The sequence below is a fragment of the Mauremys reevesii genome, linkage group 1 (genome assembly GCF_016161935.1).
Source record: "Mauremys reevesii isolate NIE-2019 linkage group 1, ASM1616193v1, whole genome shotgun sequence".
Classification (NCBI taxonomy): domain Eukaryota; kingdom Metazoa; phylum Chordata; order Testudines; family Geoemydidae; genus Mauremys; species Mauremys reevesii.
In genome coordinates, this window is record NC_052623.1 from 26,780,651 (window position 1) to 26,806,351 (window position 25,701).

Below are 25,701 nucleotides of genomic sequence, written 5' to 3' on the forward strand. Positions count from 1 at the left end.
CACACAAGTCTAAGCCTAATACAGTAAGAAACTGATTACAGATGAAACCGCACCCTCAGAGATGTTCCAATAAGCTTCTTTCACAGACTAGACTCCTTTCTAGTCTGGGCCCAATCCTTTCCCCTAGTATAGTCCTTGTTCCAGCTCAGGTGGTAGCTAGGGGATTTCTCATGACTGCAGCTCCCTTTGTTCTGTTACATCCCCTTATATATCTTTTGCACAAGGCAGGAATCCTTTGTCCCTCTCTGGGTTCCCACCCCTCCTTCTAAATGGAAAAGCACCAGGTTAAAGATGGATTCCAGTTCAGGTGACATGATCACCTGTCACTGTAAGACTTCATTGCCCACTTGCCAGCATACAAGTATACAGGAAGACTTACAAGTAAACAGAGCCATTTACGACCAATTGTCCTAGTTAATGGGAGCCATCAAGATTCCAAGCCACCATTAATGGCCCACACTTTGCATAATTACAATAGGACCTCAGAGTTATATTCCATATTTCTAGTTTCAGATACAAGAATGACACATTCATACAAATAGGATGAACACACTCAGTAGAGTATAAGCTTTGTAATGATACCTTACAAAAGACCTTTTGCATGAAGCATATTCCAGTTACATTATATTCACACTGGTCAGCATATTTCTATAAAGCATTATTGGGTGCAATATCACACATATTTGCATACAGACTGAAATATTCAAAAATTAGCGGGAACAAGCTAGGGAAGCAACTGCCACAGTGCTATGACCGTCGGCCTTGGCTCTGGTGTACTCAGTTGCAGAGTACCATGCACCAGTGTGGACAAGAAGCTGCCATCCTGAGGAATATCTTCCATCCCATGTATTGCAGGCAAAGGCCTCCGCAAGAGTCTCTCCAGGTGCAGGGGACATTCCAGGTCAAGGAAAGAAGGGGGTAGAGTGATGGCTAAAGCAGGGCTGTGCCCCATGCAGAGGTCCCCAGGGATTACTGAAATGGGATGCAATTTAAGCCAGCCTGTGAGTGTGACAGAGGCCAAACCTGCCCTCAGCAGCTCTGCCTCCTGAGCACGCTCCCATACACGCACGTTCATAAAGTCCCCTTTTTAAACGCTGAGTTGGAGAGTCAAGAAATGTGGGTCATATGCAATATGAAGGTCCCTCATTTTTTGGTATTGTTTAGTTGGTAAATCAGAGAGTGGGCTAATACACAAGTAAGCCTATTATCCAAGAGTGTACATGGTAAATTGTATTTGGAGTGTCAGAGCTAAGTTCATATACAAGGGTGCCTTAAGTGAATGTCCAAATTCCACATGTGGTTGCTCAAAGCACCGGTGAAGCATGCAAAATGGGCACTTAAACACCTAAATGATTATTTCATAGAATAGCAGGGTTAGAAGGGATCTCAGGAGCTCATCTAGTCCAACCGCCTGCTCAAAGCAGGACCAATCCCCAGACAGATTTTTGCCCCAGATCCCTAAGTGGCCGCCTCAAGGATTGAAGTCACAATCCTGGGTTTAGCAGGCCAACACTCAAATGACATTCTACAGTGTTGTTGTAGCCATGCTGGTCCCAGGATATTAGAGAGAGAGAAGAAAGGTGAGGTAATATCTTTTATTGGACCAACTTTTGTTGGTAAAAAAGAGACCAGCTTTTGAGCTGCACAGAGCTCTTCTTCAGGTCTAGGTTCCGGGCATTATTTTGTGTTCTAATCTGAAAAATCAAGAAACTACACTGGGAACACAGTTAAGAAAAGATTTATAGCTAAGCAATCCATGCAACCAGCTTTTATTCTAAACCACTATATTTCATGAGCAAAATATCTCTGGAACAATTTTTATTGATTTAGGAAAGGCTTTTAATTTAGTCAATCTTGATCTGTCATCTAAATTACTTGAAGCTGTAACTCCATTATTTCATAGCAGTGATGCCTACGGAATATGAATTCCTGTGCAGATAAGCCATTCTCAGACTGAGGTTCCTGTGTTCTACATAAAACAGTACGAATTTTCAACTGTATAGCTGCATAAAACATCTCTTTTATATTTTCTTATACATTCTTTTAGGTGTAAATTGAGTGATTGATAAAGTAAATATGATGCTAAGAGGATGAGTTTGCAAACTGATTACAAGCCACATAACTCTGTTTTCGTTTCTTTAAAAAATCTAGAATTGCTGAAAAATATTCTGCATAGAGAACACAAGGATGTTGGCTTCAGAAAATACTGCCCATGTGACACCAAAATAAGCAGCTACAAGAGGTTCAGGAGACAGTGTACATAATGTGAGTATGAGGAACCGCCTTATTTATTTATTTTTTAATGTGTATGTATTATTATGATGCCAAACAGCTCACTGTGACAATTAAAGGTAATGGGTGCATCTCAGAATACTGCCCAGCTCTGTAAGAAGTATGAAATTTTAATATAGGCAAGCACGATTTGCTCTATTTATTAGCTTAAATCAGAAGCAATCCTTTATTTTTATTGTTATTTGTTTCCAGCAGTACCAACAATGTGTGAGGAGGTGGATGTTATTTTAAGCATCCCAGAGTCCTTCATAAGAAGTCATTGTCTTGCACAAATAGAATACAAAGAAAATGCAGCACAAGGAAAAAACATGTCATGCACACATTCAGAAGGAGGCAGCCTCATCCAAGGAGTAATGAGCAGAAGATACTTGGGCTCATGGGGAAGTGGGTGATAACGGTATCTCAGAAGCCTCCTCCTGCTGATACTCCTAATGATGCTATTTCACCTGTCTAAAAAGCTGCTGGCTTCGTATGCACAGCTGCTGTCAATGGGAAATCAGACTAGGGCCCATTCTGGGTCACATCTTCACATGCCAAACTAAGAATAATCATCCTCAGTCCTGAAGGGGGAAAAAAAGGGGGAGGGGGCGTGGGGAACCAAGAGGAACTACTTCTGGAGAAGAACAGCTAAATAAACACTGCCAGGGTTGCTTGTGTGTTGTTTGTTTGGTTTTTTTTGGGGGGGAGGGATTAGTTTTGATTTTAAAGAAACACACAGTGTTCACGCTAAGAGACTCATTAAGTAGATCACCAATGTACTAATTTTTGTTAACACGGTGCCTGGATCACCCTAAGAAGTAAATCCCAATATAAATAAGAATCAGAACACACACACACACATACACACACCCATTGATTTGGCATCACTCTAACATTTCACTCTTCTGTGTTTGGACACCATGTGGCTAAAATCTGCTCTCAATTAGACGTTAATAAAAGTAGCTCTATCTGAGTCAAGTGAGAGCCAGATTTGGCCAAAGAGTGAACAGAAACAGCGTAACCAAAATGTGAGAAAGGGTTGCAACAACGAGTAGCGCAGTGGTCCCCCAAATATTTCTGTCACGCACCCCCATACCCGTAATGGAATCTGTCCGTGCTCCTCCCGCGAGCTGCAGTTGGGAGCCAGGGCTGAGAGCAGGGCTGCGGTTGGGAGCCGGGGCCACAGCTGCGGTGCAGTGCGGGGCTGGGGCTGAGCAGGGGGAAAGCCATAGGCACGGGAAGTAGGAGTGCGGCAGATTTTATGCAGGGTTCCGGCTTCTTGCTGTGCATGCAGGGTCCCAGACGCACTCATGAGGTCCCGCATCACAGCTGCTGGCCCTGCTCCCAGCAGCGCCCGCGGGGTCCCGCCTGCCCTGTCCCCAGCCTCGGCCCCCTTTATCCCTGTCCATGTCCCCCCCTCCCGGAGACAGAGCCCTGCTCCCGGCCTCAGCTGCAGGGGACGGCACAGGAGGTAAAAAGTTTGGGGATAGTTTTGCTGGCTTTCAGCACCCCCACTATAAAAGGCATTCTAGTGCCACTGGGTAACGCGGGTGGTGGGTGATGCTCCTCCTGCCCTCCCCTCCATGGGCTGGCTCAGGTCCTGCTATGCCCCCCACCCCCCGAACATTCCTCCGAGCCCCATTGTGGGGGCGTTCCCACAGTTTGGGGACCACTATAGTAGCATATGACATGCATACATGTGACATGAAAGGCATGTCACACACCTGTTTTTCAACTGCATGCCACCAGCTAGCACAGCACAGCTGAAAAGCTGGTATGTGACATGTCTTTTCTTCTCTGAAAAACTTGCTCCAAAATCTGCAAAACCTTTGGTGACATTGTCACTTGACTGAGGCTGCAGCATGGGATACGCATGATCACACGTCTTTTCGTTATATGGGACATTATTTGAAAATACTTGCTGAGGTCAGAGATGGTTAAATTATTCACTGTCAATAATTTATTTGAATAATTTAGCCCTATTCTCTCTGGACAAGTTGCTAGAGAACAGACTTAGATTTTTTACTGAATAATTTGTTAATTGTGTCTACAGATTTCATCCTGTGGACTATGTACATACTCACTCTACATTTGCTATTCATGGTGAGCATGTTGCTGGTCACAAGAGTCACGTGGTAGTCTCTCAGCTCCAGGACATGATTTCAGAAACATTTTAGACCAGAAAATTCATATGTTTTTAAGGCCAGAAGGAACCATTATAATGATCTAGTCTGACCTCCTGCATAACTTGGGCCATTCAATGCTGAATATCCAATAGCCAACAAGAGACAGCCTTGTTTACATACTAATTTGGGTATTCGTATGAAGAAAGCCATTCCCCAAACTTCATGTGAATACAAACTTTTGCATGAATGTTCATGCATTAAAAATATAAATTAAAAAGGACATGATCATAATTAAACCAAACATCTGTTCATAATCACAAGGAGTTTTCAAAAACACAGTTTTGAAATATTCACTCAGCTCTATTTAAGGCAATCCACCATGAAAAAATGTTTGGATTACCAACTGTGACCAGCACAAATTTAGATACAAGCTAACATTTTAAAAATGCTTAAGTAATTTAGAAGCCTAAATCCCAAAGAAAGCCATTGAAACGTTGGCTCCTAAGTACTTAAATCACTTGTGAAAAATGGGATTTCACTACTTTTGAAAAAATTTCCTGTAAATAGAAAGTCCCATTTAAGATTTAGGGACAAATTCACCCTTGACATTTTGGATACAATTATTATATTTGAACAATATCATCTCTCTCTGACATAAAGCAGCCAGGTGGTAACCAATAAGTAAGGCTGTGTAACATACAAGTGGATGGCTAGATGAAGCAAATACGCATTCTCCACCAAGTACTTGTTGAACCCTGATGGAAAATGTCCAAGTAATTATCTACTCACCATATGGTTAGCAAAGCACAAACAGTCTAATGTGTCTTCTGGGTACAGGCAACATTGTCTTTCAGTGATGTAATAATAATAATGTGACAGCATTTGAGCACTTAATTTGATAGTTTGCAATCTACCATGGTCTGATTTCTCGTAACCCAGCAGGAAGTACTGGAAATGGGAGATTCCAAGTTTTACAGTGGAACACATGGACTTTGCTTCTAACCCTGGAAGATCCCAAGATACTGGACTTCAAAAATAATCACACCATTAGGGACGAAATATATAATGTTAGTGATTTGCAAGCTATATTAATTCTAAATTTCCTATCTGACAAAGCCCTAGATGAATGGGAATCAAAGAAACTTGGTAATATATTTTATTTATATATATAAAAAAATCTGAAATGATGAAAAAAAATGCAGCAGCAAATCTCAGAGCCCATACTAGCTGACTCAGGCTCACGGTAGGGGGGTAAAATAGCAGTTCCACTCAGGCTGGAGTCCAGGCTCTGAGGCCCAGCAAGTGGGGAGGGTCTCAGATCCCAGCCTCCAGTCCAACTAGGAATATCTACACTACAGTTTTTAGCCTTATAGCACAAGCACAAGCCCGATCTCTGAGACTCGCTGCTTCGAAGTTGGGCGAGAGGGGTAGTACGGGGGGGGATTTTAGCAGTGTAGATGTACCTTTAGAGAATTGTATTCGGTTCTTTTTTCCTTTCTGAAAAAAGTGTTATATACAGCACACAAGAGAGTGGGCTGTGGTTTAAAGGTTTTTACAGGCAATCATCTGGGATAACCTTCACGACTCACCTAAGAAATACACCTCCACATATAGTAGGACTTGATTGATGGCTACACGTGATGCTTTCCAGAGAGGAGCTCTATTTGTAGGACATTATTTTTCAGCGAGGGATCTATGAGGCCCACAAGGCTCAAGAGCAGTGCTTGAGTCCTCAAAAAAGAAAGCGTCAGAATGCACTTCTGGTATTTCCAGTATTGACAATACCTGAACGTTGTTGTCACTTCCCCCAAAAAATGCTGGGATGGCATTCCGGAGCATTCCACCATTATTCAAGTCCTGCTTAAGTGTTGTTTAAGTTTTTGGTCAGGTGTAAGTCCCTATTTGAGATTGAGAACAGTACATTTCTTAGATGTTTTTTGCATCTTCCTGCATTCCTGTGAATCTTCCTGGAGGATTGCCAGAAATTTTCCCACCCAAGCTGAACTGGCCTGTATTTCATTCAAAGTCAAAATTGGTTGCGACTTAAGTTTTATGATTTACGACGTTTGTGCAGTGTTGCCAGCTCTTACAATTTTATCATGAGTCTCATGATAATTGGATATTTTTCTTAGAGTTCCATATGCTGGAATCATGGGATTCTATGAGATTCATAAAATCAAAGGACTAGAAGGGACCTCAAGAGGTCACCTAGTCTGGTCCCCTGCATTCATGGCAGGACTAAGTATCATATAGAATCATCTCAGCTTTCAATAAAAAATAAAATAAAAAGCAAGTTTCCAGAGAAAAGTGAAAAACCTGACTAAGAACCTGAAAGGCTCTGAAACCAGAAGCAGGGCCAGCTCCAGGCACCAGCTAAAGAAGCAGGTGCTTGGGGTGGCCAATACCAAGAGGCAGCCCTCCGGCTACTATAAGGGTGACACGTCCGGGATTTTGGTGGCAGGTCCCTCAGTCCCTCTTAGAGTGAAGGACCCGCCGCTGAATTGCCGCTGAAGAGTGGAGTGGCGCAATCGGGCTGCCGGGTTTTCTTTTCTTTGCTGCTTGGGGTGGCAGATAACCTGGAGCCGGCCCTGACCAGAAGACCAACAAAAGAAGCCAACATGTATTTGGGTGGAAATAAACTTATGGTTTTTAAGCCATGATTTCTGGAGCCTGACTCACAATTTATGAATGCTAATGGTTGGCAATAATGTTTGCTTAAAAGCAGGATCTTTGGGCCTTAGGAACACACTCAGCTGTGCAAGCTGATTTCTCCATTTGTAACATCCCAATGGGTTGCTGTGGAAATGGTTGTGATGCAAGAAAAGATTTGGACTTCAGGAAAAGAATCAGCTGAGATCCTGCGGTTTTTATGCACAGCTCTTTTGTAACAAACAAGAAAAAATGACTGAGGCAAGAATGTATTTTAATAGAATTTTCCCTAAAGCCAGAGCCATTATTGACTCTCTAAAGGTTGATCCAAAGTCCACTTAAGTCAGCGGAAGTTTTCTGGCTTTGGATCAGACCTTAAATGACTGGCATTCGTGGGCATCTCTTCATTTTGATACACAGTTGGCCATTTTGCAGAACAGATTTTCCTAATTATTTCTTATTTTTTCACCCTTGACATTTAACCTTTTCAGAAAGCTAAAGGAAAATAGTTCAACATGTGGAAAGAAAAAAAATTAAAACAAACAAACAGTAATGCATTAAACATTACATATAAAATCTTTGTTCTTGTTATAGCAACAAGATAATATGTAAACCACTGCCTCAAGTTACATTATTTTGGAGTATGAAGACAGACTTTCGACAATACTTATTGCTCTCCATGTGTCCAGGACTTTATCATTATGATCAATTAGGAAGTAGGATAACAAATGCTATGATGAGGTGAGATCATTTATAATGAATTTCTACTGAAGCTCTAAAGATCTCACATTAGCTATTTTCCACCTGCTTCTTTCCTGTTCTTGGGCTCAGCTGCTAAATGCTTTTCACTCCTGCTGTTGATCACATCAGTATGGATTAATATTGAAACTACAGTGTGTTTTTAAAGCAAGAGAATAAGCAGTTTATATGGTTCTAAAAAAGTCTAGCAAAATGGTATTAAAGTTGTGGAAATGTTCTGCCAAACACTTGTTTGCACAGAAGGCACGATAGGATGTGCTATGTGGTGCCACTGTGAGGAACAAGGCCATGAGGAAGCAAGCTATGGATCCAGATAAACCTGACCACCTAGTCTCTATTTAGAAGGCAATCTTTATTCAATGACACTTCTTTCTTCAAATTATTTGGTGACAAAGTCAAAGGAAAGAACCTAACAGAGCACCATTGTACCTTGCTTTATCAGTTAGACTTTACCAAGTATTTTAGGGACCTTTTTGCTTTGCAGGGTTGTAGTTTTCTCACTGAAAAGGCTGTGGGTAAAGTTTTCAAGAGTGCCTAAGGCCTGGATCTATAAAGAAAGTTAGGCTTTGCAAGGCTCAGCGTTACAACACCTAACTTTTAGGTGCCTAGAAAAGTCACTGGAAAAACAGGATCCACAAAGTCTGAGTTCGACACCTATGCTCCCTATACAACTCATGGGTCAAGACAGGCACTGAAGAATGAGATCTACAGAAACCAGTAGACTCGATGAGGAGCCACCAAATGGGAGATGCCAATGAGAGGTGTATCCTAAATCCTGTCCCTTTCCAAGAGTTTGGCACCGAACGTTGGGCTATAAGGAGGTACCTATCTCTACTTGTGATCCACAGCTGGGAACCCTCTTCTGGAGTCAGATGATTTAGATGCCTAAGACATTTCTTGTGAGAATGTGTTAGGTGCCTGCCTCCCACCACACAAAATGGATGGAGGAGAAGGTGGTGGTGCTGTTGGTGCCACCTCCCTTATAATTTTTAGCCTGGTGATTAGAGCCCTGGTTCAATTCCTTCCTCGGCCTAATGAGGTTCAGGGGGTCTCCTACCTCTCAAGAGAGTGCTCTGGCTTGTGGGCTCAGGGATATTCTGACGGGGGAAGGTCTCCCACATTCTCTCCTGTTGAAGCTGTTCCACTGTAGATGAATAATTAGTCACCTGATCAAAGCAACTGGACCCTGGGTCTCCCACCTCCCCAGTGAGTGCTCTGACCACCAGGCTACAGAGTCATTCATAGTTCCCTTTCCTCTCCCTCTCTCTCAATAACTATTTAATTGTTTATTCACAGTGGATAAATGTTGGTTCTGAAATGCGAAAAAAGCTGGAGGAGGGGAAAAAGGCTTCTCCTGGGTGGAAGGCTGGTTTCCCCCCTATATGGGGAAGCAACCCAGCTAACTGCTGTTTGGGGAAGGACTGGCACCCAAAAGCCAGCATAATAAGGCAACACCTCAGAGAGGGGGCAGGGGAAGGGGAGTTATGAGTTTGTTTGGCTTACGAGTTCTGCTTGGGCCTACCCCAAGGCCCACTTTGTAAATATTGAAAAATAAACCCAAGTGAGGAATAAAAACCCTCTGGAATAAGACTGTTTACTCCAGGCCTCCACTGCCAGAAGGAGAAATGCTGAGGTCAGTGAGGCAAAGGAGATGCTTTGCCACAACACATTGTTCGGTCAAAACCAGAGCTAGTTTTCTTAGTAAAACAAGATGCTTTCTATATAACCCATTTGTTATTAGTTTAAAAATCATATTCCCTGTTAAGGGCTTATGCAAATATTCCATCTCAGAAATGCATTTTTTCTCAAGTTGTTTTCCTCCCAATTTGTTTTTCATAGATTGATTTTTTCCTTTTTGCTTATAGTTCTAAGCCACTCTTTGTTTAAGTTACCCTGAAGGGATTTTGCCATCCTTTGTTAGAAAGAACAAACTTAACTAAATCCCTTGAGCACATCCATCAGATACAGAAAGATTGTGGCAGAGCCCCCTTAAATATTCCAACATTTGAGATTTCTCCAATTTGTTCAGCAACGGTAAGCTGATGGAGCAATCCTATAAGAAAAGACTAGCAGTGAACTAATCAATATGAAAATCTATGAAAATACGAGGTAGTAACGACAGTCACTTTGGGCTGTACTTGAGCCACTAAATCAGGCTTTTGCACCAGCAATAAGACAGATATTTCAAATTTACAGCCACTGAGAATTTTCTAAGGTAGACACAACAGCAGCACAGGTGAGTTGTACCCACCAAAAGATGAATCTGGCAGGACAGGCATGCTGGGTGTATATTCTGGAGAATGTACCCTCTGTGGAATATTTAAGATACACAACTGTGCACAAGTGGAAATTGCAGCATCAAAAGTTTAAGACAAAATTAGACAAGCGTGTTACACCATGTATGGTTATATGTTCCAAACCACTCTAAAACAAAAGGTCCACACACTGAAGAATCCCAACTCACCCTCTTCCTAAGGTTTGGCTTTACTAACAGAAAAGTTCAAATCTTCTTCCCAGGCCTGGCTGCTCTGACAGCTCATACTTCTCCACTGACCAGTTCATACCTTCTCCCTAGAAAGCACTCCCACTGTCCTTCTGCACAGCTGAAAGTAATGAGCCACTTGCCCCAGAAAGTCAGTAAAATCCACTTAACTCTTCCCCAACGTGATTAACACCTGCTAAAACAGGCTGGGATGTTTCAGGCAAACACTGCCAACCTGTTACATACACATAGCAGCCAAAGAAAGGAGGCAGCACTTGGCAGCATGGTAGTACAGCAGCAACATGTTCGTGGTACAGCCAAACTCCAACTAAGAGAAGATGGGAAAAGTAAGCAGGAGGATATCGCCCAGTGGCCCATGGTAGATCAGAGCCTGACCAGACTCAGATCACAAGGGGGCATAGCAGAGTGGGATGCATTTTGCTCTGCTTGAGACTTAACTGGCTAACTGCTGCTGCTTGAAATGTTCTTCATTCCAGGGATCCCTTCTTTTCAAACATAGACAATTTATTTTTCAATTCAGCTGCTGAGTGTGTTAGGCAGCTGCCTTTCCCAATGTGTTTGCAACCCACACACAGCCATTCAGTGTGGTGCTCTATCCCCCTCTAGTGATGGCTGAGCCACGGAGAGGATGATGAGTCTGCTACAGCCAATGCTGCACAACTGGGTGAATCATTGGCAGTGGTGATTGAGCCTGAGACCTCTGGATCTTAACATTCGCTAGAGCTGAAACACCCATCCATGGCTGCAGCAGGCTCGTCAATGTCTATATATATGGCCCTGCAACCACCAGAGGGGGACAGAGCACCACACAAGTGAATGTGGGTTACAAACTCTCCCTAGCTGGGGAAGCTTCTTCTGAACATCCAAGGCCAACCACAATCAAATCTCCATACAGCTCATCACCTGTTATGTGAATATATGGTGCTACATGATCCGTATCTGGCATAGCACCCTATAGCCCTCCTTACTAGTGGTAGCAAAAAGATGCTCCTTGTTTTGGTTCAGTGTGATCTGGAACTCAACATCTGGTGCAGGATACTTAAGGAACCACCTGCAATCCTGACAGTGCTGCCACTATTTCAGACTGTCTCAGAGCAACTGCCAGTGCTTCAGTGTAAAGCCCGGTGGCCCAGAGCAGTAGTCAAGTGTGCGTGGGTGGTCAAGTAGTCAGTAGGTCAATCTGTATCAGAGGCAGTCCAGGGCAACGGTCAGAGTTCTCACAGGGGTCAATAGCCAAAAGATCCCATCAAAGAGGTCAGGTCAGTGGGTTGGGTTGGCTGAGGCAGCAGGGCAAGATGGTCTGGGGAGCAACCAGCAGGCAATGGTCTGTTGCTCAGACAGCTTCCTCTTCCTGCTGGTAACTTTATATAGTCCAATGAGAGTGCTGCCAGTGCATCCAAACTGGGGCCTGGGGTGTGTCTGCTGTGGGTCTGTAGGTCTTTAGCACTAAGGCTGTTGGTGTGCGGTGCTGATTCAGTGCATCACCAAGGTGCAGCAGCTAAGGCTGCCTCCTACCAACCAGGTCTGCTGGGATCCTGACACTCAGAGGCTATCGCAAATACCTGTGCAACCACAGGATATGAAACGCTTGTCTTCTGGCTATTTTGTTTTTAGCAGGGACAGCTCTCAATTTTTAGACATTTTTTGCACTTTAATTTGTGTGTGGTAACTTAGGTGATCAAGTTACACTCACAGATTTGGGCTCTGCACATGTTTTTAGAACAGAGGGATACATGTTTAAATGAATACACCTATGCTCAAGCCTGTGGAACCCCTCTTGGGGGAGAGGCAAGGTACGGAGGGCCTGTAAAAGGCCTTCAAGGTACTAACTCCATCAGTTTTAGGGGAGCCAGGATCATAGTACTAGTTTCCTGCCTAGCTACAGCTCTTCGATGTACATATCAAGGTCTTTTTCATCTCTAGTGAACACTTCAAAGTTCAACAAATTGGCTATTTTCAATAGAAATATATGCAACATATAGCTAAAAGCACCGTTAGAAAGAGTAGTAGAAGGTTTTCACCCATGTTACATTCATTGAAAAATCACTGATAGGCAGGTGTTACCAAACCACTAATGTGAAAGTGGAATTGCATTGTTAGCATGGAGTCAATGTGAAATACGATGGACAGCTGGAATACCAGCAGAATCTCTTGTGGGTAAAGTATCTTTATCTAAGAAGAAACAAGAAATCAAGCTACAAAACAAAATCAAACTATAGGGGAGCACACCAAATATAAAGAACAATTAGCTGGTAAATATGTGAACTGTATTATGCAGCGTACTTAGCTATGTCGGTCCCAGGATATTAAAGAGACAAAGTGGGTGAGGTAATATCTTGTGACACTCTGTACCTCAAAGTAGCAGTCTGAAATCCTCGTAGTCTGTGATATGATTATGATATGTTTGGTACAATGCATGCCTTGTGAGGTATCATTTTGGAAGTCTTGAGCTGTTGAACTTTAATATCCTGTTAAATTGTATGTACTATCATTGTATGTGAAGTTATGAAGTATTGCTATATGTGTTACTGAAATATATTGTGAGGTTGAGAGACACCCACAGCTGGTCTTTCAGTAATGACAAGGAGCAACTATCACTGGCCAGACAAGTGTTGATGGCCCATCAAGAAGAATCCACTGTCCCAGAAACGGCATGTAACCAACAGCACAGCTAGGATCTTTCTAGCAGCTGGAAGAAAGTATAAAAGAGGGACAGTGACATCATCACTTGGCCTCTCTCCTTCCCCATCTCAACACCTGGAACTGGGGACATTGGTCCCAGGCTGGGAAGGGAATCCAGACTGTGTATTGAGAACTGTGAGCTGCCTGTAACATCTATTAGGGTGGGAGACTGCTTGATTCAGATCTTGCTTAGTTTGTAGAATTTAGACTGTGAGTTTATTCTTATTTCTTAGGTAACCAACTCTGATCTCTCTGGCTGCTACTTATAATCACTTAAAATCTACCTTTCTGTAGTTAATAAATCTGTTTTATATTTTACCTAAAACGGTGTGCTCTTGGTTGAAGTGCTTGGGGAATCTCAGCTCAGATTACAAAGGCTGGTGCATGTCCACTTTTCTATGGCACAGTGGCTAATTAATTAATGAGCTTGTACTATCCAAGGGAATCTTGAGCTGTATAAGATGATATATTTCTGGGGTGCAAGGCTTGGAGCTGGGGTGATTGGCTGGTGCCTCTCTGTATGATTCATGAGTGGCTCAGGGAGCAATCATGCAATTTAGTTGGGTGTGGGGCTCCACATGCTGATGGCTGAGTGATCACAGTGCCTGCAGGAGTTTGCTGGCATGGCATTGTGTGAGACAGCCCAGGCTGGAGAGTTAAGGCGGCACAGCAGTCCCACAGTTCCAGGGATCTGTACCCCAGGGATCCTGTCACACTTTTATTGGACCAACTTCCGTTGATGAGACAGACAAGCCTTGGAGCCACACAGAGCTCTTCTTCAGGTCTGGGAAAGGTACTCTGAGCTTCACAGCTAAATACAAGGTGGAACAGATTGTTTAGCATAAATAATTAGCACATATTCTAAGTGACCATTCAAGATCTATTTATGCTAAACATTCTGTTCCACCTTGCCTTTAGCTGTGACCTTTCCCAGACCTGAAGAAGAGCTGTGTGGCTCGAAAGCTTGTCTCTCTCACCAACAGAAGTTGGTCCAATAAAAGATATTAACTCACCCACCTCGTGTCTGATCTATATTAAATATTTCAGATTTCCTATGAACTATGCAATAAATTGTAGATTATGTTCACACTATTTAAACCAGAGAGGCTGACAGGTTGGGGCTTGGTTTGGATTTTGGGTTTCTTGTATTTCTTTGCTAAAAGATCCTGAGTGATGTTATGTGAGGCTACACTGCACATCCTCCAATATGACAGAGTAATATCTCAACAAGTCACACTATACAAGCCTCATTTTAAATTGCATTTCATGAAATGTTCATAACTCACTTAATAAAAATAAAATCTTATAAATGTTCCACTTATTGAGGAAAAAACACACAGAATAGCAGACCTGATGGCAATAACCATTAACATTTGAAGCAATGCTTTCCTCTTTTAATCTCCTATCAGAAAATCACAGAGCCCAGTGTTTCCCTACCATCTAATCATGCAGCAGGAGACAACTGATCAACCCCCAGCAGAGCTGTTGGAATGCATCCTCCGCACCACCTGCTCTGTAGGGCCAGTAATAGTGTGACAAAGGCAGGAGACATAGCTAGGAAGAGTCCACAGGGAGTTTGTTTTGCTCAACCCTCCCTGTTCCATGGACAATAGCAAGGTTAACTTGCTAGCTATAGCTATTAGTCCTTGGGCTGTAGGGGAGATGCATTCTGTGACCCTCCCAATGGGGATCAGAGTCTGGGGGGCATCTATTTAGATTCTTATATAGCCCCCATCACAATAGCACCTGAGCTCATGGAGAAGTCCATGCTGTTCTGAGTGCCATTAAAATGGTACCTTTACTTGTACATGGAAATTAGTTCGTGTAAGAGAGAACATGTTTCCAAGAATGGTTGTTCCTCAACTTCTTACTATATAACCATGGCTATTCTCCCACTCCACCAGACTGAGTCATTGCAGCCATTCTGGTCTTCCCTGTACTATGTTACAGAGAGGAGCACCAGGTGCACAGAAGCAGGGCTGCCACTAGGGGTGAGAGGCAGGGGAGAATAGTCTCCCTCACCTGGCAGCTGGGGGCTTTGGGTCTACTGCTGAGTCTTAAAAGTTTTGTTTTCTTGTAAGCAGCAGCAGGTGGCACCAGAGTGGCTCCTCCAACACAGTCTTCTCAGCTTGTTTCCCTTATGTCTTATATGCCACCAGAAGGTCCTGATCCTAGTACAGACACACCTGTAGAAGCCTCTAGTGAGTTCTGTAAGATCTTCAGACTGCGTCACCACTCCCTGAACCTGAGCTCATCTCCCGCCCTGGTCAGACGCAGGAAAGGGGAAAGAAAAACCTTCTTCTCAGACTGCTATTCTATGAGGACTCAAGAAATGGCGCTTGCTTTTTTTGGAGGAATTCAGAGGGAAAGATCTTGATTTAGGAAGACAGACAGAGACCCCTATATGATGAATCTCAAAGAGAAAGAGAGGCTGGGTGATAGAGTAACTCACGAAAAATGGGGAAGGAGGCTGGATGGTGGGTATGTAAGGTGTTGTAATGAGTGCACACAGCACCTCCACGAATGGTGGTGCTGTATCTTTATTTTAGTGTTAAGCTGTGATGTCTTGGTTTGGGGAGGAGAACTAGGAGGAAGTGATTCTCCTGTCTTGCATGCTATGTAACTTATTTACACCAGTGCTGAGTATAAAGCACTGCCAGAACAGAATGGTATAGAAAGATCCTGTTCTCAGCTACCCTGTCATAAATCTGGAATAACTCTGTTGAACTCCTAAGGTTTAGACTGGTGAAAATGAATTCCAAATCTGGCCCACACTGTTTTACACCCACTTTGCACAGGGGTAATTGACTATACAAGGTGCAAGGCAGTGGTCGAACAGGCCCGCAGCCTTTCAAGACTTGGGATATGTTTACACTACAGACTTTACAGAGGCACAGCTCTACTGTAAGGTCCCTCGTGTAGCCACGCTATGCTGACGAGAGAGAGATGTCGCACTGACATAATTAAAACACCCCCGAAGAGAGGTGGTAGTTATGCTGGTGGGAGAAGCTCTCCTACCGACATAGTGCTGTGCACACTTCCACTTTTGCCGGCAAACCTTATGTTGCTCGGGGTGGGGTGGGGGAGGGGTTTCATAAGCTTTGTCAACATAAGTGGTAGTGTAGAAATGGTCGTCAATGATAACACACCTTATTTGGCTAGAGGAGAGTAAAGGAGCCCGTTCCCCAATCCCCCGCACAACTGCACAGGGTTTACCTGTATTAAGACTCCATAAAGCCACTGTTCTCCCCACCAACAGGTGGGTAAGGGAGTAGGCGGAGCCTTGACTTAGCTCTCCTCCGCCCACCGTGCTCACGAATAGAATGTAAGCCAGCATGCTAAGAAGGAATTAAATTGCACCCATTAAGGGGCTACAGTAACTCACTTTTCCCTGGAGTAAGAGGGAAACAGGGAAATCTCCCAGTTACATTTCTTTCATGGACTCTCTCTGGAGCACTGCAGCTATGCACTGCCTCTTACACAGGGCTAGTGTAACGTCTCAATCTAGTCCTAAATAACTATTGATGCAATAACCTGGAATGTTATGCAGCTGGGAATAGGTTTGTATGGGGTTCTAACATATCATTATCTATTGATAGGTGTATGGCCAAAACACTAGTTTAAAGCCTTTTGCCCAGCAGCATCATTAATGCCACAATGATTAAGTGAAACAGCCAAGCACCACTGCACCTTGAAGAACAGTGGGAGTTTTCAATGTCAAAGTCTCAAGCCATCCATGCTTTAAACAAGTTAAAACATATTAAACTCCCATCATCGCCCAGCTCTTGCAAGCAAACCAATAATACCACCTTTATCCTGTCAATAATTATTTAATTAAATGTGAAAGCAGAGTGATTAATGCAAATCAGTATTCACAAACTTTTCATGCCTTTCACCTACTATAAACTCTTGCTCGACTAACATACATTTCTGTTTCGTTTAAATTACTTGGAAGATTACTCGATTTAACTATTGCGGCAGGATCAAGAGAGGATATGTCTCCACTACCTTGTTGTGAACAGAATTCTGCTAAAGGAGACAATTCAGATGAGATGTCAGAATATCCAAAGGCAGGACTAATGTCTAGTTTGAGAGTCCTAAAAGGTCAGTTGTGGGTATAGGATTAAGACCACAGGTGAGGGCAGGATAACGACAGGATATTGAGTGTCAGCACTGAGAACACACTTATCAACAAATAAAGAATGTGACAGACTGGTCTGCATGTACTGACACATTGTGTTAACTCAGGAAGAACAAATTGAGCACGTTTACTTGCATGACTGAAAATCAATGTGTCTGGAAGATGATAAAAAGGTTCCAGACTCAGAAAATACCAAGAAAAAGGCCAAAGATGCATAACTTATGTAGACAACAATCAGCAAACTTTGGAATTCATTTTGAGCAGTGATGTCCATGGAGTTTACAGCTCGTATAGATGAGATAACTGCATGAAAACTCTCAGCAAAACAGAAATAAATATTATAAACCAGAATTTGGCTGAGCATCTTTGAATTAAAAATGCCCTGGAATTTTTGTTGTTGTTGCTTTGGTCAATCAAAAGGATTATGGGTTAGTGGGGGAGATTCTCAAAGGGATTAATAGATGCTAAGTACCCATTTATTCCTTTGAAAAATCTCTACATTAGAGATGTGAACCATCCCTAAGCTAATTATGCCAGCGGGATAGAACCAATTTAAGTACAATCAGTTCAGTGTGGACACACTAGCCATAACTACATTCCAAATTGCTGCAGTGTTGCCCCATATTCATACTGGTGATAGCCAAAACGATTTCAGCCACAATGCCTTCTGGGTACATACCACATAGTTCCCAGGTGCAGTAGGTTCTGAGAGATTTTGAAAGGCCACCAAAGACCTGACACAGGAGGGGCAAGACTGTTTTGAACCTTCTTGTTATTATACCATAACCTCTAGCCATACTATCATTAGAGTGGGGCAGACAGAAATCCAAATTGTTTTGCACACATGTAAACTGTTTTGAGGATTCTTGTGTGGACATAGAGCATTTGGCAAACAAACTTAGAGGACAAAATGATTCTTAGAACAGAACATTTCCCTACCATAGACAAGGCCAAATAAACTATGGACCTCTCCACCTTTACCCACCATCCAACAGCTGACCTGCATTCCCAAAATTCAGTACATTCACTCATCAAGAAGTTTTGTATACCTTAAAGGAGTTTTGACCCAAGACTTACGAATCTGACCCATGAACTTTTTGGCTTGTGAAAGAGCCATGAATAACTGGTGCCACTTCTGACTGAAATAGCCAATGTCTCACTCAGAGAAGTCATCTTTTCTTCCTCCTTCAGACACTCAACAGTGCAACCAGCACTGAAGAAACACCATCCTGGCTATTATAGTCCTACCTAACTACCACGTAGTGTCAAACCTCCCATTCCTGAGCAAGCTCATAGAGAAGCTAGCAAAAGGCCAACTACAATCTCACTTACTTGAAGTTAATATTCTAGACCCTGCAAAATCTGGGTTCAGGCCAGGACACAGAACTAAAACTGCATTAGTGGCACTGATCTCCTCCTGTCAATGGATAGAGGACAGACATCCATTCTCATCCTTTCTGCAGTACGCCACACTCGGCACTGTTGACCATGAGATTCTGCTCTCTCAACTGAGAGAGCTGGTCAGGGTCCAGGGTAATGGCTAAAATTGTTTGAGTCTTTCTTGGAGGGATGCACCCAACAAGCAGTGATAGGAAACTCCATTTCCACCATTAGACTCCCTCACTTGTGGAGTCCACAAGGTTCAAGTCTCTCTCTGGTCCTTTTCAATATCTACATGCAATCACTAGGTGAACTAATCATATGACATGGACACAAATGCCAGGAATACCGGGATGATATTCAGCTCTACCTATTTTTCACCACATATGACCATGCCACTACAACCAAGATGGCCCAGTGCTTGGATGAGATCAGTTCTTGGATGCAGACCAGCTGAATAAAACAGCAGAACTGCACTGGTTTCACAGCCAAATGATCTCTGCAGCAGAAGACATGGGAGTGAGATCTTCCTCTAAGAGACTGGTGCTCTCACTTTTGGGGGATTGGTTAATTAAATAACTTGATTTTAAAATTTCAAACTAGCCATAGATTTGGTCCTCAATGGCATTTGACGAAAACTTACCTGGAATTAATAACCAAGTTGCAAGTGCTTAAAAATCATGGCTTGGAGCACTGTGTGAATTGCCACTAAATGTTTGACAACATACCAAATCAAGCCTATTCCCTCTGCAATGGAAATTAAAATTTCAAAATTAGATTTGCAGTCTACTTTAGAGCACTTAATCTAATTCTCGACACTTGCAATAATGAATCATATTTCTCAGATTTTGAGCAACTGAGGAAAGATTAAGGCATGTCACTAAATAAATCCACATTTTTCTAATTTACCTAATGTATGATAGCTGTGTTTTCCCTGAATTTTTATATTCAGCCTTTTCCAGTTTCTTGATAATACGTATGATCAGGACACAGCTTGGAGTGCAAAATAACTGGTCTTCTATGCCAGTGTTTCTCAACGACCAGTCCATGGACCAATGCCGGTCCCTGAGATCTCCTTGACACAGTTTAGGAAGGCAGCAAGCCGGTTCCTGATATCAAGATGGTTGAGAAACACTGTTCTATACCATTATTCTCCCTAACAAAATTACTCTTTTTGTGCCATTTAGACTCATTCCCTCTGGCAATCCCTTCTCAGTGCAAGTGCTCCAAGACTGCAGCCATCCTGCCCTCGGTCTGGTATATCACGCTATTGAAACGTACAAGTAGACTGAGAATTTAGTACATACAAAATGATGATTTATTAGTAGAATTCAAACTCAGTGCAAGTGAAAGATGGATGATCCACACAACCCTGTCACAGCACTCAGTTTCAGTGTTATAGCTAGAGCTTTCAGTGCCACTGATATCAACTGACAGGGCATCTTTCCAGTTTGTGCCATTTGAAACTAAACATAGTTCGGACTTTATGTGCCTTCAATTCTTGTTTTGCATTTTTGGAAAAAAGGCATCATATTCTGTTGAGAATTCAAAAAGGCACCCAGCTAGCACTATATTTCTGCGTATGTTCAGAGTTACGTCATGGGTTAGGATTAGAAAAAGCATTAGGAAAAGTAGCTGGATGAGGGCATTTCTAGAACAAATAACAGAAATATCCAAAACACAAGGCCTGATAGTAATTGGGGAATTTAATATGATAAAAACACAATGTCCAAGAGGTTCTTGGAATATACTGAGGACAACTTTTTGTCTCAAAGCGGAGGAAAGAAACAAAGAAACTGCCATTTTAGACTTATATAAAAACTACATTACATAAAATATTACATTAAAAGAATGCTAAGGTTGTGAAGTCAAGCACTCAGAAGTTAGGAAATGCTTGAATCCAGGTTGCCCATGAAACCTTAATTCGGCCCTGTTGTGTGCATGTATTAAGATACAGTCTTTATTTACATAATCACATACTAGTGTTTCTATAGGACCCTTGCCTCATTCACTGAGTGAGCAGTTATTCAGTATTTCTTTTTTATCCTCTTTAGTCAATGTATGGCCCCGGGACTTATTTAACCTACACTATCCTAACTGAATTCAAAGTTACTAATTTCCTCATGAGCTATTCTATGGTGCTTTGCAGATGTTAATGAATGTATCTTCAAAACACCCCTGTGAGGAGAGGTGGTATTATCATTCCCATTTTACACACGGGGAACTGAGATACAAACAGATCATGGGCAAAATTGTCAGAAGTGTCTACTAATTTTCAGTAGCCAATTTGAGACACCACGAACCTAATTTTTCTGAGTATTTAAAAGCCAACAGCGGGAGCATTGAGATTATAAGTCTCCCTGTTCTCAGTTCCTGTGCCAGGCACCACAACGGCCCCCAGAAGGAGAGCAGTTGCAGAAAATGTCCTGCCCAGTCCCTGCAGCGCTGCGTGGGAACAAGCTCACTTACTCTGGGGTGAGGGTGCTTGTGCAGTCTGGTTGGCATATAGGAGCTGTGAGGGTGGCTGGCATTTTCTGGAGGTTTATAACTTGGCAAAATATGGGTGAATTTTCACAGGAATGGCACAAGATACATCCCTGACACCAGGGCAACCCATGTCATATCTCCGGTCTCTGTTCCAAAGCATGGAGGCACGCTATGAAATGACAGTAATTTTTTTAACATGGGCAATTTTTTTAACAACATATTTTCCCCCTAATCTCATGCTCAGAAATGGCTGTACCATTTTAGCTGACTCTTTAAAAAAAAATTCAGCCTGAGGCAAACATCTGGCATGGAAAATTTCAGTTAAAGATAAGGTTTGGCAAACTGATAAGCAACTGAATACAGGGTCTTATAATGGAAGGTGTGGAGCAACCTTAAATATATGTGGCACTCCTAGCTTTGCCTTCATTATAACACTACACAATACAATGACATTTTTGAAGGAGGTTTCTCAAAACACATAAAAATAAACATTTATGCCACATAGGTTTTTTTAAACAATTCAAAATTGAAAACATATATCCCAGGTTTACACTTATAACAAGTGAATCTTTCTATAATAGGAACCTTGACAGAACATCAATGATAGCACTTGTAGTACAGGTGTCAATTTACAGGGCTATAGCAAGGAGATGACAAGTATTTCTCCCACTCGACGCATAGGTTATTAACAGTAACTTCTCTCTCTCTGTCCCACTTGCCTGTCTTCACTATTCTTTCTCTTCTTTCCACCACCTCTTCTCTCCAGCACAACCCTTTCCACTCTCTCTCTCTCTCTCTCTTTCCTTTCCTAAAGGTTTTTGTTTTCTTTTCCTCCATCATCACCCTGCCCTTCTCTACCAATCCCTCTCTTTTAATTTTCTTTCATTATTTCAGTATATACTAGAGCTGCATGACTCATCCACCCCCCTCCCCCGAGCACTGGAATGATGCACTGGGTATCCTCGCCTCAGTTTTAGGTTGTCTTTGTAGCAATAATTACCTTTTTAGTTACATTTTAATGGGACACCTTAAATAAGATAATAGGTTACGTCAAAAGAACTCAGGTCTAGTAAAAGCATTCCAAGTACAAGCCTATGCCTCTACCCATCAGTCAAACACACTAGGAGACAGATCTTCCTGTTTGCTGCAGCCAGGTGTGAGTGCAATCAGTTAATCAGTTACAGGTTACAGGTAACCATGCCTCCTGCAGGACCTCATCAGTTTTGGGGTGAGGCGTCTGTTCACAGCAGCCAGCAGCAGCAGCAGGACAAGCAGGAGAGGAGCGTACGTGTGCGGCTTTTATTTTCTGGGTGAAATGTTTCTGAGGAGGAGGGGGGGATTATGGATGCATGCATGGCGTCTAGATGTGGAATAGCCCGTTGATGTGGTCTCATCACGCCGCGTAATCTGCTTCAGTTATCTCAGCAAAAGCCAGGGGACCATTTCTGAACACAGGCACAACATCTTCCATTAAGTAAGTCAAAAAAAAATGGGAGACTCTTTAGTGAAGAGATAGGAGATAAGATCACCCCTGCATCTGCATCTTAGCATCCCACCAGCCCCCCCCCCCACCCAACACCCACCACACTCCCCCCCCACCTACTACCTACCTACCACACCCACCCCCTCCTGCATTCCCCCCCATCACCATGCAGTATACCCTGAAAGTGCAGGATTCATTAAACAACAATCAGACAGACATGGCATATGCAAACTTGTGACTGTACAGTTCACCAACCCACACCCCTGCCCTCTTGTGTTAATGAAATGTTGTGTCTGTCTGTGTGTGTCAAAGTTTTTTTTTTCAAAAAAAACAATTCTTGGCTTGAAAACAGTCTTTATTATAGCAGATAGTGAAAGACACCTTAGCATAATATAATAACAGTGTAAAGCAGTGCAATTCACTCCCATGCAGGCAGCAAACATACTGTTGGCTTTCAGCCTCAAATTCTTCCCTCAAGGCATCCCTGAGGATGTGGTGGGCATTTCATCCCCCCCTGTGATCTTCTTGTCTGGGGAAAAAGTCCTGCCTGCATCTTCCTGAACAGGCCACTGTGCTGTCTGGATTTGCCATCTTCCAGATTGCAGTTCTGCAGCCACCATACCTTAAACTCCAATTTCAGAAGCAATTTAAACTTTGTGGATTCCAGTGATTAGAGTGTGCTGCAGCCTGTGAATTCCCGTCACCATTATGCCATCACCCACATATACTTTTGTATTTAAAAAGATACATATAAATTGTTATTCCGGCTCTGCTCCTGCGATGTTCCACTGAGAAGATGAAAGAGGTCTCAAATATAATCCTTCCCCCTCAGAGCCCTCTGCTTCTAAAGGAAAGCAGAAAAGAGGATCCTCTAACCCTGGTCAGCCTTACTTCAACCACAACTCAATTTTCATAAAGCTCTTTGGTTTTTAAAAATGGCACATATAAGTTGCCAAATTCAGTCCTGATTTATGCTTCGTACAACTCCACTGCATTTAGATTGCTTATTGCATATACCTTACAATACTGACCCACATACTGTATGAGATTGCAGAGGTGAGCCCCGAGGAAAATCACAAAACTGTCTCGGTGGTGCAGGGCTGGTTGGCCCTGGAGTTCTAGGAGATCCATTCTGTATGATACCTTAAAAAGAAGCAACATCCTTTTTTTAGAGCCATGAAGTGAAATTCTCATCCAACTGGCCAGTGGTTTTGCCATTGACTTCACTGGGGCCAGGATTTCACCCATGGCCCTTTGGCAGGCACTTTAGTTGCACCCCAGCCCCAACCATCAAAGTTAATGAGTGTGTGTAGTTGGGTGGCAAGCAGCCCTTTTCCCACCAAAATATTCAGGTATCACAGGGCAGGGTTTTGTAATTAGCATGGAAGCCTCCATTGAAATAGCAGCATTTCCCACTTCAGATTTTTTCTAGCATTCAGTATTCAGCCACTTCGATTGTTTGAGACTTTTAACATCACATCACACCGTGTCATACCATATCACATCTTATTACATCATGCTGCAGCATGACACAATCTAAAGCATTACAAATAAAAAACTTCTTTTTGGATCAAAGTCAAATCTTACAGCAACTGCTTATCTAGGTTAGTTTTTGGAACAGTAGCAAAAATAATAGCTGTCAAACACTGACATTGTATATACCGTCTGTCTAGGAAGTGGAAGAAAATTTCTGTAGATGGAACAGAACACAGCCCAGAGTCAAAGGTATAACAGGTAGGTATTTTTGGCTTTCTAAACTGTAATGAGTAAATGGCATCCCTCTATTCAAATTCAAGAACAGCTCAATAATGCAGAGTCTTTGTGATATTATTGAATTATCTTGGGTTGCTTTTGTTTTTAATTTGTGAACTATCTATTTTTATCTTGAGAAGAACTTATATATACAAATTGCTAATACGGAAAAAAAATACAGGAAAGAAAAGGATGCTTCAGTGCTTAGCACACTAGCCTAGAACCTGAGAGACCTAGGTTTAATTCCCTGCTCCATCACAGACTCCCCGTGGGACCCTGCCCAAGTTAATAGTCTCTTTGGCCCATGGTTAGGTGCTTAATTTCCATTGACATCAATTAATGGGACTTTGGCACCCCAATACTTTTAAGGATCTGGGCCTCAGTTCCTCATCTGTAAAATGCAGAAAAGATTACTTCCTTACTGCTTAGGATTGCTGGAAAGATTGTGCGGTGCTCAGATATTCTGATAAATGGGGGATATACAAGTATCTCAGATAGAAGGAAATGTAGTGTAATCTCTTAACTCCATTTACATTTTTGTCCCATAATCTTTCAGATTTGAACCTAACAATCAGAAGAAGGACTCATATTGCAGCCCTCTGTTTACATGAGAAGGGATTGCTGGCAGAACACTTATCGTCTGCAAAGCAACTAATTTATTTGTTTGTTTATTCATTAACCTTTCCAATAAACTATGTGCTCATCTTTTCCCCCAGATGTTTGGGGAGGAGGTGGTCTGTGGGACCCAAAGTATAATGAAGGGATGTTTTTGATTGTCACTAATTGATGGATAATCATTACATCTAGATAGGCAGTCTATGTTTAAATTACACTGTCAATTGCTCGTGGTATTTTAAATATTGTGTGTTTTTTAAATCTTTGTAAAAGATGTTGGAGCTTTGTTAATTGATATAACACAAAATAAATACAATGAAATAGAGAGAGAAAAGGTGGGTGAGATAATATCTTTCCTGGACCAACTTCTGTTGGTGAAAGAGACAAGCTTTCGAGATTACACAGGGCTCTGCAAACAACAAATACAGAAACGTGTTAAAGCAGATTTTAAATATGTAGAGGGGGAAACTAGCACAAGTCGGTGGTTATAAATTTACAGTTTTCTAAACGTGGCCAAAATCTTTCCTGGTGCAAGCATTTGTAATTCCCTGGGACTGAAACCTGAGCCCAACTTTCAAACTCTCTGAAGTTAAGCACCTAAATACCCATTTGAATATCTAAATAGGCACTAATAGCCTGATTTCACATTGTTGAAAACTAATGAATCCCACTAAAGTCAATGGGAGGTAAAGGTGCTCAACACTTTTGAAAATCAGGCCACAGCACCTAAATACCCATTCAGGCATCTATTTACCTCCTTTTCCCCCTGGCCCGGTTAAAGTAACTTTTGAGCATCCAAGTTTGAAAACTTGACTCCTCGCAGAAATTTAAAATCCTGGAAACTGATTCATCC

At 42.4% G+C, this 25,701-nt stretch overlaps 1 protein-coding gene and 1 long non-coding RNA gene across 4 annotated transcripts in view; one reads left to right on the forward strand and one right to left on the reverse strand.

The window, feature by feature from the left end:
* Positions 1–2,886, forward strand: part of LOC120395485 — a 45,339-nt gene extending 42,453 nt beyond the window's left edge. For both annotated transcript variants that reach the window (XR_005592655.1, XR_005592656.1), the window contains exons 2-3: positions 2,152–2,265; positions 2,485–2,886. This is a non-coding gene — a long non-coding RNA (uncharacterized LOC120395485). The remainder of the gene's footprint in view (positions 1–2,151; positions 2,266–2,484) is intronic.
* Positions 1–25,701, reverse strand: part of DLG2 (discs large MAGUK scaffold protein 2) — a 1,428,123-nt gene that overhangs the window by 1,124,575 nt on the left and 277,847 nt on the right. The gene's annotated exons all lie outside the window — the stretch shown is intronic.